This window comes from Apodemus sylvaticus, chromosome 1, assembly GCF_947179515.1.
Source record: "Apodemus sylvaticus chromosome 1, mApoSyl1.1, whole genome shotgun sequence".
NCBI lineage: Eukaryota > Metazoa > Chordata > Mammalia > Rodentia > Muridae > Apodemus > Apodemus sylvaticus.
This window is the reverse complement of record NC_067472.1, coordinates 61,981,814-62,000,759: the sequence shown is the minus strand read 5'-3', so window position 1 is coordinate 62,000,759 and position 18,946 is coordinate 61,981,814. Positions and strand designations below refer to the sequence as shown.

The 18,946-nt window shown below is 47.6% G+C and overlaps 1 long non-coding RNA gene across 1 annotated transcript in view; it reads right to left on the bottom strand.

Annotated features, from left to right (window-relative positions):
• Positions 1-1,590: 1,590 nt before the first annotated feature.
• Positions 1,591-18,946, bottom strand: part of LOC127693793 (uncharacterized) — a 59,265-nt gene continuing 41,909 nt past the window's right edge. Inside the window, exons 6-7 of the long non-coding RNA XR_007979755.1 lie at positions 7,869-7,953; positions 1,591-5,874 (exon numbers count right to left, since the gene is read on the bottom strand). This is a non-coding gene — a long non-coding RNA (uncharacterized LOC127693793). The remainder of the gene's footprint in view (positions 5,875-7,868; positions 7,954-18,946) is intronic.

Here is an 18,946-nt window from a genome sequence, read left to right as displayed (position 1 = left end):
TGCATATCAGATGTTCACATGACGATTCCTAACAGTAGCAAACTTACAGTTATGAAGTATCAATGACATCATTTTGTGGTTGGGGGTCTCCACAGCATTAGGAACTATATTAAAGGGTCATAGGGTTAGGGAGGTTGAGAAGCACTGCTCTGGAGCACCACCATCTGACACCTCCTCCTCCCACACTCTTCACAGTCCCCACACTGTCTGTCCAGCTCATCAGGCTGTCAGTGGGCTATCTTCTCTATGACTAGATCCCCCTGGTTTCTCTCATGGCCATCTTGATGTTACTTTCTATTGCTGATGATGGCCTTCCGTGATGAGTCTCCACTGGGGCCACCATGCGGCTCCGGCCCTCTCAGCTGGGAGCTCCGGTCCCTGGTGAATTTGGAGCACTCTGCCTGGCCATGTGCTTTGGAACAAGCCAAGATGCAGGCCCTTCTGACTGGGGAGTGGAATTGGGGTTCATCTTCCCTGACTTCCTCCTCCCCACCCCCCACCCCCCCCCTGCCCCATCCCTACCCCACCCCTGCCCCACCCCCCCCCACCCCTCACCCCACCCCACCCCCATAATTACAACTTACTGCTTTTCTCTGTTTCACTTTCTTTAAAGTTGTCTGAATACTGGAGAGCTGGGGACACAGGGAACAGGGCTGGGGGGTAGGGCTGAGAAGAAGCTAGAGTCTGCTGGGACAAGTACCCACAGCATGGTCAGGAAAGTGGAGCCATGGTTGGGCACGTTGGGGATGAGGGAGCCCCACGTCTTGTCACAGAGATAAATGTTAGGCAATGTCAGGGGAAAGCTTACAACACTCACCAGCAATTGGGCCAGAATCACAGAACTCAGAATTAGCTTGCAGTTTTTCGTTATCTTAGGATCAGTCAGCGCTTAGCTGGATACAGATGCAAGTGTGAAAATGAGGATGTGCACAGGTTACCAGTCCTCTGTGGAAAAACCTAGATGATTGATATTCAAACACTACACTTAAACTCTCTGTTTCTGTCTCTCTCTGTCTGTCTCTCTCAGTGAGTGTGTGTGTATGTGTGTGTGTGTGTGTGTGCGCGCGCGCGCACTCGTGCACACACATATGCACATGTGCACATGTATACATATGCATCTGGAGACTGGAAGTTGGTTAGAGGAATTATCCTCAATTGCTCTGCCATTCTTTGAGGCGGGGTCACTCATTCAAACCAGAGCTCACAGATAAAGCTAGTCTTGTTAGCCATCTTGCCCCCACCTTCCTCAGCTAAAATTACTGGTCCCCACCCCACCCCCCAGTATCCCTGCAAGACAGGATATCTGAACTTGCAGTTCCCAAGCTTGCCAGGCAAGGGTGTTAACTGCTAAGCCAGCTCCCTTCTTTAAAATTGCCTTTTTATCTATTTGTGCGTGTGTGCATGCGTGAGTGTGTGTGATGTGTATTTGGGAGAGGTCAGAGAACCACTTTCCGGATGTACTTCTCTTTTTCCATTTATGAGTTCCAGGTGTTGAACTCGGGTCACCAGGACTGGTGGTAGGCCCCTTTACATGCTGAGTCATCTCACGGGCCCCCTAAAATCACTGTTTTTCTGATAAAAGGAAGAATTTCTTAGATGGTAATTCCACCAGCAAGTAAGAAATACCTGAGATGACATCTCAGAAAGTGAGTGAGTCAGGTGCAGGTCGGGCACTGTCAGCAAGACAAAGGAGCCAGCTCCAAGAGACAGCGCCTGCTGGCCACACTGGGGACAGGCTTTGTCCTTAGCTTCAGGGTAAATGACGGATCACAGCAGTTGGCAGTGGATCCATTCTAAAGGTAGTTTATTGCTTACTTAGTCATGGAGAGGAAAAGCCTGGGTGGTTTTTTCTGCTTTTGTTTTGCAGCAGAATGTCGGCTAGTAAACACACAGGGAGGGATAGGATTAGAAAGCCATTACTTAGCAATACCAATAATAATGAAGTCGCCCAAGTAGATGAAAATGCTGTTGTACTGGGGTCCTCAGGTGGCTCCAGCTTCCCGGTGGGTGGATGTCCAGGGAAAAGGCAGCAGCATTACAGTAAAGGAAGCCCCGGCTACAACTTTTATCCAGCACTCAGTCCAGCCTGTGCTTCCTTTCTGGAGAGTGATGGAACGGGCAGACCACACGTGCCTGTCCACTTTCAAGACCTAGAAGCCCAACGGAACGGACGTGATCTCACCCAGGTGGAACAATAGCCTCCCGGCGGGCCGGCTGGCCAACCGCAGCAGCAGGAAGCCAACAAGGCCCGAAGCAACCAGGGACCTGAGCGGCTCCCTTGAGAGGACTCCTGAGTTGGGAGATACCTGGGGGAAGGGAGGAGGCTGGAATGGAAGAGAGGAGGAAAGGGGAGGAGGAGGGGGAGAGGAGGAAGGGGGAAGAGGGAGGAAGAGGAGGGAAAAGAAAAGGAGAGGATAGCAGAGACAAGAAGGGAGGGGAGAAGGCGAGTGCGGAGGCAGGGGGTGGGTGTGGGGAGGTGAGGAGGAGGAAGGAGAGAGATGAGAGGAGAAGGGGGAGAGAAAAAGGAGGAGAAAAGAGGATGGGCAGAGAGAGACATGAGGAGAGAAGAGAGGGAGCGAGGGAAGGGAAGGAGAGTAAGGAAAGCAGAGGCGGCGTGCTGTGCGGCAACAGCAGAGGCCTTGGAGACATTGACAGAATGTTGGTCCTCACAGGTACATATGGCCTGGAAATTGTGCCGTCACAAAACTAACATTTATCATAATGCAGCAAAAGTCCTCAGGAGTCTCTCAAGTCAAATGCTGCCTTCACGGCTCTGCTGACTCCTTGATCCCCAGTAAGAGCCTCTTAGAGGAGGAAGGGATTGGGGTTCTGTGGTTTGGGTATAGCTTGAATTCCCCTCAAAAGGTTCTGTGTCTGGGCCTTGGTCCTCACTGTGGAAGAAGATTGCTATGGGAAGGTGAGCAGAAGTGACGGCCTGCACAGGCATGGGGAGAGGTGTGGAGGGAGCACAGAACATTCTAGACACTGCCCAGGGAAAGAAGCCTACCACAGATACACGTTATAGAATTCCTCTCCTGAGAGGTCCCTGGAGACTACACATCTACAGAGATAGAAAGCAGGGTGGAGTGATGGGGGCTGGGAAGAGATGGAGAATCCGTGTTTCACAGAGACAGTTTCTGCTTGGAGGATGGGCAGCAGATAGTCAATCCATCATTTAGTCACGGCAAAGATGAACAATTCTGCTATGTGTGCTTTATCACGGGGCACAGAGTGTACAGGTTGCTGGGGACTGGATGAGGTCTCTGCTGATCTCAGGCCTCTACTGTAGTCTGTACTTGAGGAAAGGAAAGAAGAGAGCAGGCTTAAAACGGAGAATGGTCATGTACTAGTAACCAGAGCTGGGGACAAATGCCCCCCTAGGCCCTCCCTAGGGAGGACTAGGGCAAAGACAGAAGAACCCTGCTTGACTGGGGGGAGGGGGAGCTCCTGGAACATATCCTGGCTGGTACAGGAGCCAGTAGCCAGCTGGAGTCCCAGTGGTTGGGAAGTGGGAAACAGGAGGTCCTCTATATTGCTGGGCTCCCAGAAAATCTGTGACAGACAGTGCACAACACCAACCTGCGAATAGCACGGGAGGAGGCCGGCGGCACCCAAGACTTCAGGGAGAAAGAAGCTCTAGGAAGCCAGGCAGAAACCAGCGTGAGGCATAAAGAGGGTCCCTGCTTCACTTCCACACCTGTGGCTGCCACCCTCAGTTCAGTGACAGTGACATCATGCAGCTGCCCCTTCCCCCTGGCAACCACAGATAACTTCCCTTTGAAAACAAGAAACTCCATTGCATCTGCTTGGCATGGGATCTGATTTGCTCTGAGTAAGCACACCGATCTGTGATTTTCAGTAACTCCACCAGACCACCACCATTATCTGGCGTTTGAATGTTCCTAGCATACCAGATCTTATCTCCCTGCTGCCATTAGCACCTAATCATCCCGGTATTTCCTCCCTAACACCAGGAAGACAGCTGTTTTCTCTCTCTAAGGATCTGCCTGTTTTGATCCTCTTACAAAAATGAAAGCCTTTGGTGAGATTTCTGAACTAAGTAAGGTTCCACTTTCGCCTAACTGACAGCTGGGACTGCACCGTCAGATGCATGTCCCCACCCCCCATAGAGACGGGAGGTTCTGTGTCCTTATCCATTCCCCTTCTAGCTGAGCTGCAGCCAATCCAAAGACAGAAAACTAGCAGCTCTAGGAACTCATAATCCTAGGTGCAGGAGTCCGGAGGAGGGGAAGGGAGAATCCCAGTCATATTTGGTCACCGCATAGGGAAGAATTCTGTAACTCTCCTAGGCTCGGGGCCGCAGCTGGTCACATGGCCTGGTTGGTATTTATCACCATCTTCCTGCACGTCTTTTTGCTTCAGCGAGTGCTTTAGCTGATTGTGGCCCTTTACCTGGTGGGTGACCTAAGTTTCATTCCTGAAAGGTCTGCGCCCTCGGCAGTCCTGCTTGGATTGGGCAGTGGAGTTCTTCCATTGATGTTAATCACGGTGAGACCAGAGCTGCAGGGCATCGTTTACAGTCTAGGTTTTCTGTTGTGAAACCGCAGCCTGTTTTCACTGGCCAGGGCAGCTGTACCAGCCTGCAGTCTTCCCCTTGCATCTATCTTGGTGATTCTCTCACAAGAACACCTCAAAGTGCACCCATGGTCTCCTCAACCTCTAGGGTCCTGGGAGTCAGTATTGTGCCTACTGTGGAAGTCTTGACCAAGAGAACCTAGAGCAGTGGGGACAGGAAGATAATTGTTATTCGAATAGAGATGGGATATAACTTTGGTAATAGGGTGCTTGCCTAGTGTATGCAAAAGCCCTGGGTCCTATCTGCCAGTCACTGGTGGATTTCCCCTGAACAACAACAACAAAATCATTGATGGCTTAACCTCTGTGTTTCCAGGACCATGAGCAGTGGCTACAAGAACATGGCTGCATGGATGGGTTCAGAAGACATTGTTCTAGCTCCTTAGGGTGCAGAAAATGCAGTCATCTGTCCTCAAGCCCGGGTGATAGAGAGGATTAAGGCAGTGATTCTCTGAGCTTGTACTCTCTGCCTGTGTTGAGTCCCTGTTCAGAAGAAAACCATGAGATACACAGCAGGGTGTCAAGTATACTAAGAAGGCACCCTGGACCCGAAAAGCCAGCTCACATTCAGGTATGTCTTGGTGTCAGTGACAGCAGAGGGGTCTCTCCCATAGTGGCAGTACCCATCTGAGTGCCAAGCAGCAGCCTTAGTAGATGAACCTCAATGAATGGACACCCACGTACCGTCCGGTCCACACACGCTCTCCAGGTCATACCTTCCTCAAGCCCTTTTGGCAATGACAGTGATATCTGGGGAGAAGGCTAGCTGGTGGCCACTGATTAGGTCATTTCATCCACCATGGAGCTCCCTTCAGCCCAGGGGTTTATTTCTGTGCCCAACATTCTTATGGGATACAAGTCTCTTCATACCCTGTGCTGTGCCACCAAAGCGTGGAACCTGTAAACCTTATCTCTCCTTCTAGGTCAAGTAGAATAACCAGAATGACTGTTCCACATCCCATCTGCTTGGGTGTTTCCCTTCTTCTGTTCCTCCTAGGAGGCTACAGGTTACCTGCATGACAAGCAAAGCAATTAGAAGCGGATCCAAAACAATTGGAAGCTGATCCAAGACTTGTTCTCTCTCGATGACCAAGTAATAGGAAATTACTTATGAAGAGCAGGTGCTGCCTGGAGGCACTGGGAAAGAAGCAGAAACAGCTACCAGCATCACAGGAGCACTTCAAAAAGCTGTTGGAGCTTTGTAGTATGCTGCAGTCAATCTCCATTATCAACCTACTGGGATTCAGAATCACTACGTCGACAAACACCAGGGCATGTCTGAAAGGTATTTTTTTAGATTAGGTTAACAGACTCACCTTAAATTCGGGTAACACCATCCTGTGGGTGAATATTGAAGTGAAAAAGGCAAGCAAGTGAGGTGAACACTGGAATCCTCTTGCTCTGCTTCCTAGCTGGGAATGCAGGGTTGCTAGCTGCCTTGTTACTCCCACCACACTGCCATCCTCATCACGATGGACTGTACTCCCAAACGGTGAGTCACAATAAACCCTCCCTTAAGTTATTTTTGCCAAATGTCTTGTCCCAGGAATGAGTGCAGTAACTAATATGGGATTGCTAGTTATTAGGCTTGCCCTGCATCCACTGCCTCTACAAAATGGTGACACACACCTGTGTTTCCCCAGCCCCATTGGATCCCGGGTCACCAAATGGCTCTTTTATAATGGATAGTTCAGGTCATGTAGTCAGTTGGTGTCACATGGCCACATGCTCTGTGGAGTCTAGAAGTAATCCAAGATTTGAAGAAGTATCCATAGAGGATGGCAGGGTTCAGCCTTACAGACCAAGGGTGGTAGGCTGAGAAGTCCCTTCAGGAGCCTGAGCAGGCCCAAGAGAACTTCCTACCTAAGCACCTTGGATACCATAGGATCTGCTGCTCTGAGCCGCTCATGCTGCTAAGAAGGTTGCACAGCAGCCTGGGCCTATTACAGAGCCTCTTCTTATTTGGGCCTCACTGAAAAGTGATGACCCTCTGGGTTACTAACTATGTATCTGCTAACTGCAAAACCCAAAGAGACCCACTGGACACTGTGCTGTACCTTACACAGTAGGAAGGACCATCCACTTGACCCAGTCCAATGCACACTAACAATATCATCAATGCAGAAGCCTCCCCGAGATCCTATGGGACTTGATCACCTGATCTTCAAACGCATACCATGTGACCAAGTCATCTTAAGATATCATGAAATTCGGGTTTAAATGTCAACTTGATACTACCTAGAGTTGTCACCTAGAGAGTCTCAGTGAGGACTTTGGACTGGCATGTCTGTGGGGGGATGTCTTAATTAATTGTGGGAAGACCCAGCCCACCATGGGCAGCACCATTCCCTGCAACAGGGGCTTCGTATGGTAACAGAGCCGTACAGCTGGGCACAAGGAAGCGAGCATGCATGCTTTCATTTTTCTCTGCTCTTGCCTGTGAGATGTGGCTAGCTGTCAAAGTTCCTGCCTTGACTTCCCCCACTATGACAGACTGTAACCTGGAACTGTAAGCTAAAATAAACTCTCTCCTCCCTGCTTTTTTTGTCAGACTTTTCTATCACAGCCGCATAACTAAAGCCAGGACAGATGTCTACAGTGTCCTGCTTGGAAGGCCAGGGAAGCAGAGCTTTGTCTATGGAGCATTAGAGCAGTATGGTGCCTCCAGGAAGAGAAGTCGATCGAGATCCCTAGGGCTGCAGCATAGTGAGGTATTTCCAAGCCTGGGGTCGGACGGGATGGTGCATTCCTTCTTAGTTGAAAATAGCAGCTTTAAATGTCCTAGTCAGTTTTATCAAGATGTACACAGAAATCCAGTGTACTCAACCAAGAGATTGGACTTTAGTAAAATTGAAGACTTCTGTTGTATTAGTCACCTTATCTGTTGCTTTGACAAATTACCTGATAGAAACAACTGTAAGAAAGTATGAATCGTGTTGGCTCCCACTCTATCATAGTGTATCTATCACAGTGGGAGCAGCTCATAACTGTAGCAGAAGGAATGTGATCACATCTCTACGGATCAGGAAGCAGAGACAGGTTAGGAAGTGAGGCCATGCTATGACATTCTATGTCCACCCCACTATGCCCTACTTCTTCCAGTGAGGACTTACCTCCTAAAGGTTCTGGAACCTCCCAAAACAAAACCCCCAGATGGGAACTAGGTGTTCAAATACATGAGCCAGCAGGAGGCATTTCACACCCAAACCATGTATCTGTTTTGCAGAAATGCTGCTAAAAGAATGACAGGAATTAAAGATGATAACGTATACCTGAATTGGAAGATGATGTCAGGAGATGCTCAAGGTCATTCTCAGGGATGCAGGGAACTCAAGGCTAGCCTACTATGCACGAGACCTGTATCAAAGAGAGAGGGTCGGAGTTGTGGGAAGCATGAGAAGATGGCCCAGTCATTAAGAGGATTTGCTGAACAACCTTAAAGACCAGAGTTCGGATTGCAGCATCCACATAGTAATCTGGGAGTTCTGTGTACACCTGTGACCTCAGCTCTGAGGGGGATCAGACAGAAGGAGCACTGGGACTTGTTGGTTTCCAATCTAGCAGAGAAAGCCTGCTTCAAAGGCATGGGTGAAGAGTAATATATAATGACACCTAATGCTCTCCTCTGGCCTCTGCATGTATGTATTGATGTGTGTACCTACACATAAGTGTGCATACACTCACATAGACATATACACAAATAAATAAATAAATAAATAAATAAATAAATAAATAAATAAATAAATAAATTCTATTAAAGAAAAGAGGAAGAGCACTGGAGGGAAAAAAGACAAGCCCACAGACTGGGAAAATATCTTTGCAAAAAAATTTAAAACGATTTATTTATTTTTATATATGAGTGCTTTATGTGCATGTATATATGTATACCATGTGTGTGCCTGATGCCTGCAGAAGCCGAAAGATGGCATTGGATTCCCTGGAGTTGGAGTACTAATGACTATGAGCCACCAGATGGGTGCTGGAAACTAAGGCTGGGTCTTCTGCAAGAGCAGTAAGTATTCTTAACCATGGACACATCTGTCTAGTACCATCAAAAATATTTTAGATAATAAAGGACCACTATCCAAATAGACACCTCACCAAGGAAGACCTGTGGGTATCAGACAAGCAGACTTTCAACATCTCACGGAATTGGAGAACTGCAGTTCAAACAATAAAGAGACATCACTGCCCATGAGAATGGTCAGAGTCAGGGACACTGGCAACACCTGATGCTATGGGAGACCTGGAACACAACACACACACACACACACACACACACACACACACAGAGGGAGAGAGAGACAGAGACAGAGACAGATTGATTGATTGATTGATTGATTGATTCTACCAGCCAAGCACTTGGGCCAACATCTACCATCATAGCTGAAGTTACCTACAACCCTGAGGTTGGTTACCCACCACCCTGAGGTTGGTTACCCACTTCAAGCCTTTGATGGTAGACTCACTACCCTAAAATCTTTCTTTGTGGTTTTGGTTTATGTGCTCTCAATAGAGGTGGTTCTAGTGGCTTCCCCATGGTCTCTCCCACCATAAAAGCCCAAGTTAGAGAACCAACCTGAGGCTCCAAGAGTTGCCATGCTTTCTGTTCTACTGCTGGACCTGGGACTGAGAAATGGCCAAAAATGGTCTAGAGACTCCACTGGCCACTAAAAGTCAGATCCAAACTAAAATTCCATGGGTCACTTGACCCTGCCAGCCCCTACCACAGTCACAGAGATGCTTCTGTCTCCAGAGGCAGTGAGTACCAAGAAATGGTCCATAAATACTCCCAAAGTCAAATGTTTCTCTTTCCCAAAGCAAAGGCGCGGGGTGAATGGCTGCAGGTTCCTTTGGGAGGCTGGAAGAAAGAGGAACAATGTTTGATTGGATAGTACAGCAGTATGTTTCCTCAGTCTGATGGTGAGCTGGATGGACCTTGAGTCAGGCCTTCTGTGAGTGCTGCCCATAGGCTGGGCTGAAGCTCCTCACTGGCGCTGACTGCTGAGACTTCAGTGCCAGTCCTTCAGTCTTGGAGATGGCATGACTACCTGGCCAAGCCCAGGTATGTACAGGCTAGGCCACTCTAACGACTGCCCTGTAAATGTTGCCTTTATTCTCCTGATGTAATTTTCATCTCCAAGGCTTACTGCATCCATCTTCCAACCTAGGCCTAGTCCTGGAAACTTCTAGTTTCCTTACAGTAAAGAATGGGACAGCATGGAGGTAGAGAGGCGAGCCTCCAGGTGTTCCTGGAGCCTGGGAGATGTTATGGACCCTGGACACCCCCAGGGAGGGCAGCTGCAGCCTGCAGAGCAAGCTGGGCCCCGCTGATAGGGAGGGAGGGCCTCGCTCCTAGAAGGGACAGGGATGGGTGGGGCAGGATAAGTCTTAATGTCCTCTACTGGAGCAGCTGTGAGTGCGGGCTGAGAATAGGTTCAGCTGCCACATACCAGCGCTGGAGAACAAGTGACACCTGGGCTCAGGTGGGGGTAGAAGGCAGCTAACAGCTCCTCTCACTTGCTCTGCTGCGGACAATTGCAGAGTCAGAACACCCGGCAAAAGTCAGGCCACTCCCAGTTCAGATTCCCAAAGAGTAGCCTCGGGCTTGGAGCCCCAGTCTCAAGACAGTGACAGTTCAGGAAGAGAACTGGATGCAGGTATGAGCCCAGGTAACAGACAGGCTGGCCTTCCTGGTGGGAAGAGCTGTGTGTCATCCAGCCTGCCTAACCAAGCCCTCAGATGTCAGGGGCCATTTGGGCTGGTCCCACTCTGCCTGTCCTCCATCCAGGTGGCTCTTAAAAGGACAGAAGAGGAGGGTAAATGCTTCCAAACTGCGGGAGCCTGCTCCTATGCCAAAGTCCCTCTACCTCCACCAGAGTTCCTGGAGGCAATTGTGTAGGTAAACTGAGGCATCAGTGAAGTGAAAGCTACGCAAGAACAGATGAACAACTGCATGAGGGAGGGTGAGGACAAGCAGGTGGACAGGTGGCAGGTGTTGCCCTCTCCCCTCTAAGATGAAGAGCGAGCATGGGGAAGGAAAGGGGGTGGGGTAAGGCGGAGAGGGTGTGGCTCAGCGAAACAACCTGGGGAGTGACAAAAACATGCTTTGAAACAAAATCTCTTTGGAATTTATGGACATGTTGAGGTTGTGCTGGAGTTCACAAAGACCCCCTCAGAGCATCTATTGCAGCTGGGATCATAAAGAAAGTACTATGTCCTCCCTATACTCTTAGCATGGGACCCAGCAGTGACCCCACACACCAAGCATGTCCCACACAAGCTAGCAGGGTTCCCTAATTCCATCCAATTCTACACAGAGCCTTCCCAGAGATGGCAGCAGATCCTGAAGCAGAAAGCTCCGCCCAGTAAGAGTGCACACCCCAGTCCTCTGCAGGTGCCAATCACAGCTTCAGGTTGTCACCTATGTGTTAGGGTTTCTGCAGGACCCTCCTCAGGTCTGCCTCACTTGCTGGAGAAATCCATAGAACTCTGGGGAGCGCTGGCTTACATCTGCCCACTACTTTATTATAAAGGCCATGATGAAGGGTGACCACAGCTACGACACCAGTGTGCCTCAAGAACAAGGCACGTGGGAGAAGGTGCTTCCATACCCACCTCAGGCCCACTGTCCTCAGCACCTCCCACGGTCAGCTGTTTGGATATTCCCACACTGTCCTTTTAACTGGTTTAATGCATAGTCAGGCCGATGCCATCACTGGCCTCCAGTTGCTCTCCCCTCCCTAGAAGCTGGGGAAGGGGTAGGATTGACATTCTCAAACCTTCCAACCTATCTTGAACTTCAAGGTGTACTGCCACAGCCTGAGGCAACCTGGATGCCCAGGGGAACCACTAGCCAATCCGTGAAGGAGATCCCTGCCTCTCTGGAGGGTCAAAGGGATTTTAGGTATATTCAGCCTTTTTAGACATCATGACACAATATTGTCACCATCTGTGTGGCAGCCTCACAATTGAATTATAAAACAAATAGACAAAAAGCCCCCCATGGGGCTGGAAGGATGGTTCAATTAGTAAAGTGAGTTATGCAGGACCTGAGTTTGAACCAGCACTCATCTTAAAAGTTAGGTGTGAGGGGCTGGAGAGGTGGTTCAGCAGTAAAGAGCACTGGCTGCTTATCCCAAGGGCCCAGGCTTGGATCCTGGGATGCTCATGAAGGCACATTGATGACTGTTGCTCCAGCTTCAGAAGAGTTCTTCAGGCATTTATATGTGGTGTTCAGAGAAACCCATACACATAAAATAAAAATAAATCTAAAAAAGAGAAAAGAGGGTGCAGAGTGATCAAGGAAGACAGCTGACATTGACCTTTGACCTTCTCACACACACATAAAAGTGAAAAAGTCTCAATGTATTAAGCATACTCACAATTTTATGTTCAGCCATATGTATAGCTAGCTGTCCTCAGCCACATGCAGATCACAGGTTGGACACATGTGGTAGGAACTTGGGCCAGGAAACTACGTTTCACAGTAACATGCGACATTGGTGAGGGGAAGCTGTCACCCAGTATTAATGTATTGCTGTCAACTGAACCCATCTCTGGTGTCCCTGACTATCCTTGTCTGGTCCCAAGGCCAATCTAGGATCCTACATGACCTTTATCTTCTGGACTAGAATGACTTGATGTGACCATGAGTTCTGAGGGAGCTGCTCAGGTGTCCTGCAGAGACATGAGCTGGCAGATGTCCCAATTTTTTAGTGTTAAATGAGGGTTATAGGTTACAGAAGACACTTCTCTCCTTACTTCCCACCTCAGGTCCCCACCATCTTCATGATTTATCGCTGAGTGTCATGACTGGGCTGCCTACAAAGTATTCATAACACAAAGAGCCCCTCTCCTCAGCAAGGAAGAGGCTCTGCCTATGAGTGCTGAGATCTGCCCTAATTCTTGGAGAGTGGAGCCCTAGCATGGTTTCTCTGGGGTTTCTCTGGATGGGACATTTGCTCTTTTCTTCCTCACTCACTGACATAGCCTATCATTTACCTGTACTGGCATGGATCCACCAGTGGGGTGGGCTGGGCCACAGCACATGTATGGAGGTGCTCCTTCTACCGTGTAGCTCCAAGAATTGAGCTCAGGTCATCTGGCTCGATGGCAGCCGCCTTTGCCACTGAGTCATCTCTCAGTCCATTGATTTTTTTTTTAATATGGTGAATTGAAATCTAACACTATTCATTCATAAAACATTCCGCTTTAGCCATTGGATCTCTTTTGGATAAAACCATTTTTAGTCAACTAACTCATTATTAGATGAAGGAAGAAGAAAGTAGGAAGTAGTACTCCAGCAGTAAGTACACTGTCGTGGGTGCAGTGCACACACACACACACACACATACAAACACACATACACAGACAGATATGCACAAATACATACATAAACTGGACACATACACACATAAACAAATACACACAGAGATGCACAAATAAACACATAAACAAATATACACACAATGGCACACATACACACAACACACAGACACATACAAATACTCATAACACACACAAATACATAACATACAAACACAATACATAGATAGAAACACAGAAAGAAACACAAACATGATATACAAAACTACACACAGATATACACAAACATACACCACACATACAAATACACACAAATCTACACACACAATAACACACAAACACACAAATAAACACATATTCATTGATATACACAAGCACACATATATACATAGAAAGAAAAAGTACAATACATACAAATATGTACACACATAAACCTATACACACAAATACATATATATACAAACACAGAAACAGATACACACACATACATGAACATGATACAGATAAATACACATGCATAGGTGTATGTGCACACACACACACACACACACACAATCTTCCACCCTTCTCCAGCCCTTTTCCACCCCTTCAACCCCTGACACTAGGTAAGAGAGAAAAAAGGATAGAAAGGGAAGGGAACAACATCATTATTAGACTACTTCTTGCTTATTAGAGGGATCTAGTTCCTTGGAGCAAGTTTGATCTTTGCCATCAGAATATCTTCTTTCTTCATTGTGCATCACTACTTAAACCTTGACCAAGAACAACCAACCAACAACCCATCCTGCCTCTCAAGCCTTAGTTAACATTTATATACCTTCTGAAACATTCTCAGAATTCCAACATCATAGGATCACAAAAACTATCTGCCACTGGCAAAATCACACCCCTGCTAGAGCACTAGGCAAATCATAGTTGCTGTGGACAATCTGAAGCAGTCCCACATCCCACATCTGGGATTAAAACAAAAAAATTCTTATAATATTTCTGTGTTTTATAAAAATACAGCTCCAAAATTGTCACTACATCCCCCCCCCCATTTTACACCATGAATTATGCTGGATGTAGCTGGAAATTATAAACAGACATTTTCAATTAAATAAGTGCTTTTCTGATCAGTGGCTAAGGTGTTCTGGAAACCTAATCTGCTCAATTCTAATCTTTATCAGTTTGAATGATATCCACAGCTTTTCATTTCCATGGAAATGTAAACAAACCTGCAATCCCAAAGAAAAGTTTTTCAATCTTCCATTCTGATGTTAACATGTCCTTAAAGTACATATGCTGATTTAAAACCGCAGTTTTTTTCTATAACCCAGTGTCTTTCAGCTCCTGTTGGAAACAGCTTGAACCTTTTGCTGTGGGGGCCTCAAGATAGTGCCCCCATTTCATTTCCCAATGGCAAGAAATTGCCTTGACTGTCTCTCTTGGACCTACACTCATTGGTCCAATGGCAGCCCTTGCCACGTTGCTTACACACTCCTGGAAGCCTAGGCCTTCTTTCTTGTTTATATTTAGGAAAATCATTACCCTTAGAGACACCTTATTCACAATTTTGTTACAAATGACCACAATTCCCAAAATTAAAGCGCTGAGCACTTTGAGATCTGAGCTCTTTAGTGGCTTGGTCACAGTCTCTTTGGAAATGACTATATTTCCTACAACTAAAGACTAAGAATTTTGAAATCAGAGACCTCTAGCTATAGTTTGACCTATGATGTTACATGATACATGTTAGAACTGATATCAGTTGTATCCCTTATCCACTCATCCACTTATCCACTGTTTGTGCTTTTAATGGTCTGATAGCATTTTACATTTAGTATTTCCATTTTCAAATACCAAGGTCTCTATCAATACCTGTCTTGCATCGGGATCTGATACAGCTTTGTTCACAGCTGAGACTAATCTTTGTTTAAAAAAAAAATCAGTGAATGCTTGTATATCTTTGTAAATAAGGTGAGCCTTTTCCCAGGCTCTCCAGCTTTGTCCCAAGCTCTTAAAGTCACTAAGTGACATTGTTTATTGTAGTATTATCAAATTGAATCTGTTCTTGCATATCCAAGCATGACCCTTTGGCTAGCAACTGTCCTTTTACTATATTCCTTCCCCTCACTGTATTTCCCTGTTTAATATTCAAAGCTTCTTCCTTCCACCATATTATCTATTGCAATTGCAGTCTGGCCACTAGTAGGCTGTAACCAATCCCTTTCAGTCTTAGGGGATAATTTTGAGTGGCCCAGTTATTTAGAATTTGTTTCACGTAAGGCTTGTGCCTCCCATATGAGACCACGACCTCTTTGAACCACCTTAGATCTATTATTTGTACAGGATGCCATCCTATCTCATCATAACCCTGTTCCACACCATTAGCAGGCATATACTGGTGACTATTGGAGAGGCTGATGGTGGTTCCCTAACCCTAAGCCACTTCTCCTCCTACTCTGGCAATGCAGTTAGTTTGAGATTAACCCTTTCATTTGAATGGGCTGTTTCACCAGCCTGCCCTCCCTCCTTCTCAGCTTGTCTCTGACCCAACTGCCCTCTGACACAGTTTCTATCCCTCTTTCCTCCTGCAGGAAACTCCTGCTTTCTTGCTCAGTCACCAGGACTGAGCCTTATTATTCTCCCTTTTCTGGTGCTCCTCGCCTTCCCAGCGCTTTCGCCTGCAATTTTTCCAGTTGCAGCCAACTCTGCAACCCTTGCAGACACCAGAGAGCAGAGTGACACCTTTCATTTTCCCTTTCCTGCCATTTTTTTGTTTCTCAGACCCTCTACTTCTACCCAAAAATTTTCCAACCACTTAGCCAATCTCCCAACCTTTTCTGAAACAGAACACACGAAGAAGAAAAACCAGAAACCCCTCTCTGGGAGCAAAGGGGGATATATCCCAGTGGTAGCAGCCACAATACAATTTTTGTTGGTCTCTTGAATAAAATACCCATTCCTTTGTCCCCTGCCATGAAATCAAATTTCTCATTCTGCCTAGGCCCACATCCAGATGTCAATTGTCGCTGGACTTTAGCTGCTTTGTGGGTTCTTCCTTCTTCCACTCTTCTCCACCCCTTTTCTTTCTCTCTTCCAAACCCCTAACACTAGGTAGGAGAGGGAAAAAAAGGATAGAAAAGAAAGGGGGTAGTGTTACCATTAGACTACTTCCTGCTGGATAGGGGCATCTAGTTCCTTGGGGCAAGTTTGATCTTTGCTTCAGAATATATAATAATAATAATACCAGCAACAACAATAATAATGCCTGCTCTTCCCTCTCCTTCTCCTTCCCATCCTCCTCCTCCTTCTTTTCCTTCTCCTCCAACCCTTCCTCCCCCTTCTTCCTCCTTCCTCCTTCCCTCTTCCCTCTTCCCTCTTCCTTCTTCCTTCTTTCTACACAGCTACTCAGCAAACCATGGCCAACAGCAAACAACCAACAGCCCACCTCGCCTCTCGGGGACCTAGCATTCATATACCCTTTGAATTGAAAAGTCCCCAGAATTCCAAACATCACACAGTCACAGAAACTATCTGCTGCTGGCAAAATAATGTCCCTGCTAGGGCATGAGGCAAATCATAGTCAGCTGCTGTGGACAATCTGAATTAGTCCCATATTTCACACCTGGGATCTTGAAAAATACCGTATTCTTATAATATTTCCATGTTTTTTTTAAAGAAACCAAAACTCCAAAATTGTCACTGCATCACACACAGAGAGACACACAGACACAGACACACACAGACACAGACACACAGAGACACACACACACACACACACACACACACAGACACACACTCAGACACACACACACACAGACATACACACACACACACACACTCATACAAAGTACTTTGGAGATTTGGGGAGCAGGCAGCTTCAGGACAGGATCTATGGCAGGGCCAAAGCTGATCCCTGAGCTATTTCTTTGGGGCTGAACACGAGGCTTTGGGCCCCTCCCTGACTTCAGAGGGCCAATGCTGCCCTCTACTGGGAATGAACCATAGCCCAGCGTGCCCTGAGGAAGGCAGGAGGCAGGCCATAGATCCTCTGACATACCACTTCCTCCTACAGAGAGTGTCAGAAGGCAAAGATAGCCAAAAGGGTGCATTGCTATGTGTTCCTGCAACACATGGCTTCCTGGCTCTTCTGGTGGCCTCAGGGAAGAGAGGGTGGATTGACCTAGTGTTGGAGGGACAGGTCTGGGGTCCTTACTACTCTGAGAAGACAAAGTGGGGCCACCCGAGGAAAGCACCTGACTCCACTCTTTTCCTAGGCACAAAGTAATCGAGGAGGGGGATTCTAGGTGGTTCCAGACTCATCTTGAGCCCTGGAGAGACTGACTCTCTCTTCCACACAGGTAGAGAAAGGCGGTTGAGGAGTGAGCAAGACCAGGTGGTGACAAGCAGGAGGCTCTGCTGCAGGTGGCCTGGCACGCTGGATGCTTAGATCACTCCCTGAAACGTCCCTTGGGCTGCACCTAGGCAGGTCTGCATCCTGGCTGGGTCCGAGACTCTTCCCTGAGTGATATAGTGGTCCCCCCTCACCTACCCTATAGTCTTAGGACTGAAACTCTGGGAGATGGGAGCTGCAGAGGAACCACCTGGGGTTTTGGAAGAGACCTTTGGGAAGAAGGAGAAAAGAGGGGATGACAGCAGTAGGTTCCAATGTCAGCCATCCTGAATGGGTGGCCACTTGGTATCTTCCCAGCACCAACGCCGACAGCCAGTACACAGCCTTATTTCATTGGCTTCTAGAAAGACCCAATGGTCACTTCTACAGTTACCTCTTTTTCCTACCAAGATGCCCCCTGGTTAGGAGGACCCTTCATTACAGTGTGTCAAAAGAGAGTCATGCACCCTTTGCTGGGTACCCAGAAACAGTCTCAGATATCTGGACAGGCCCAGACATAACCAGGTTTTAAGGCGAGCACTCACGGTACGGCCTCTGAAGCCCACCGAGCATGGCCCACATATTTGAATCCGCAGTACTGCCTGTCCATAGCTTACATCATCCTGTTATTGCAGATGTACATTTTAACAGAGAGCTATGGGAGTGAGGCACAAACCCTCTTGTGGGCCCCTAATACTTGAAGTAAGCAAATGTCAGCCCTTTTGAAGGAATAGCTGACAGCATTCTGGGTGGTTCTTTATTGTGTATTGATGAACGTGTGTGTTCCTGGGGCAAGGTGTGGGTAGAGGCATGTGGCGGCCAGAGGTCAGCCTCAGGTGTCCTTCCTCAGGAGCCATCCAACTTACTTACTGGCGTGGCTATTCTGCACTGCTAAGCTGGCTGGCTGTGAGTCCAGGCATCCCCATCGTGTCTCAGCCTCCACGGCACTGGAATTATAAGCATGCACTGCCATGCCTGGTTCTTCAACATGGGTTCTGGATAGTACCTCAGGTCCTCATGCTTGCAGGGCAAACACTTCAACTGAGCCTTCTCCCAAGCCTGTGTATTTTGAGGTGGGGGTCTTGCTACTTGTGTTAGGTTAGCCTCTAACTTGTTAATGTCCTCCTGCCTCAGCCTCCCAGATGCTGGCTGTGAGATGTGTGGTTTGTTTTTGTTTTTATTTTTCTATGAGATATGGATGGATAGCTCACCAAGGGCGGATACCCACAGACCCCCTCCATCTTGAAACTCCTATGTATGTATGTATGTATGTATATGTATGTATCGAGTCTGTTTGCCCAACCCCTGGACATTTCCTGAGATTTGACTCTATCACACTCTTCCCCTCTGTGCTGGTTATAAATTGGTTAATGCCATCAGGTCATGAGACACAGTTGCAAGTTGCAGAAGTCCTGTTTGGGGATTAATCCCAGGAGGACTTTGGGACACAGGGTCTAACCCAAACACTAAAGGTTTATATGTAGCTGGACAGTTACAGGTTATACAGTACGCCCTTATGACCAATGTCGGGCATTGGCACCTTCTCTTTCTGTTCCCCTCAAAACTCCACCCCCTCTCTACCCCCACCCCCTGCTGCAGCATGGCCAAGCCCACCCAAAGGGAGGCCTCATATGCCTATAAAAG